This window comes from Malus sylvestris, chromosome 8, assembly GCF_916048215.2.
Source record: "Malus sylvestris chromosome 8, drMalSylv7.2, whole genome shotgun sequence".
In the NCBI taxonomy this organism is placed as follows: domain Eukaryota; kingdom Viridiplantae; phylum Streptophyta; class Magnoliopsida; order Rosales; family Rosaceae; genus Malus; species Malus sylvestris.
This window is the reverse complement of record NC_062267.1, coordinates 20002884-20004386: the sequence shown is the minus strand read 5'-3', so window position 1 is coordinate 20004386 and position 1503 is coordinate 20002884. Positions and strand designations below refer to the sequence as shown.

General features: G+C 39.1%; 1 long non-coding RNA gene across 1 annotated transcript; it reads left to right on the top strand.

The window, feature by feature from the left end:
* Positions 1 to 262: 262 nt before the first annotated feature.
* LOC126632373 (uncharacterized) lies at positions 263 to 825 on the top strand. Its single transcript, XR_007626715.1, has 3 exons — positions 263 to 542; positions 610 to 685; positions 769 to 825. It is a non-coding gene; the product is annotated as an uncharacterized LOC126632373 (long non-coding RNA).
* The last annotated feature ends 678 nt before the right edge of the window (positions 826 to 1503 follow it).

The following is a 1503-nucleotide window of genomic DNA, read 5'->3' as shown; positions in this document are numbered from 1 at the left end:
AAGAAAGAAAGGTTGAAGCAACTATTCACTAGTGACGATTGGGCCAACCACAATTTCAGCCTCTCAAATACAAGTCGTATGGTGGAAAGTATAGTGCTTGATCATGCTTTTTGGACTCAATCAGAACATGTGTGCCAAGTGTTTGAACCTCTTTACAAGGTTTTACGGATTGTTGACACAGAAGTGTATCCTACTCTGGGGGCAGTATATGAGTTGATGCGTGTAGTGAATGATGAATTGGAAAGAAAACATGGTGCAAGGTGGGTCATAAAGATAATTGAAGACCGATGGTATAAAACATTATACCACGATTTGCATGCAGCAGGTATAAATTATGTCATAATTTGCAATTCATTTCTTTAGTTGCATAAGTATTATTTCTCTTATTAGAGTATGTGTTTCTTTGAACAGCATATTATTTGAATCCTCGATACCAATACAGACCCAGTGTTGGAGATAATGGTACACTTATACGTGCTGTACATAATGTATACTCTAAATTAGACCCTGCATCACCAGCAGTTGGCCAATTTGGAAATGAGGTACACAATTACTTAAATTATAATAATTACTTTGTTGGATTAAACTAACACGATTTATTGAATTCAGCTAACATGGTTTAAAGATGCAAGAAGAACTTTTGGAGAACCAACATCAATTGCTGCTCGAACAACAATGTCTCCTAGTGAGTGTAAACATATTTCACTATAAGTTTATAATAAAATTTGTTCGAGTTATTAGGCTTATCAACATTGTTTTTCATTGTAGCTGAATGGTGGATCATGTATGGGACCGATGCACCAACTGTGAGAAAGTTAGCAATCAAAGTATTATCACAAATAGCTTCCTCATCTGCTTGTGAAAGAAATTGGAGCACATTTGCACTCATACACACAAAGCAAAGAAATAGGTTGGCTCACAGTAGGTTGGAAAAATTAGTTTATTGCTACTACAACATGAAGCTTCAAATTCGAGATAAGGAAGCAGAAATATATCATGTCGACCGTGGTGACCCACTAGATGTGTTTGATATTGTTGGTGAAGATGATGATACAGACGGTAACCAACTTTATCAATGGATTAGACCTCTTCATTTAGATGATGATGAAGGCAACCCAGCTCCCAAAGTTGCTGAAGAAGCACGTAATGAAGGGATAAATGTAGAAAGAGTATTAGAGGAGGAGGTGGGATCTAGCAGCGTTGACTCTTTGGAAGAACTTTTGCGCCCAAGACCAAGAAACACTAGAATTCCACCTTCTTCCAATCCTACACAACCACAACATCGTGCTGATACTAATGATAGCTCTAGTACAAGATCAGGAGACTCACCTACCACCGGAGGTGGGAATGATGAAGGATACAGTGGAGCTGGAGGTAGTGGTGGTGGATATGGAAACTATTATGGACCACCTCCCGGATTTATGAGCCATTTCACTGGTGAGGCAAACTTCACGCATGCAACACAGGATGATGACTATGGCAGTAGGCGGGCAGGACCAGGAA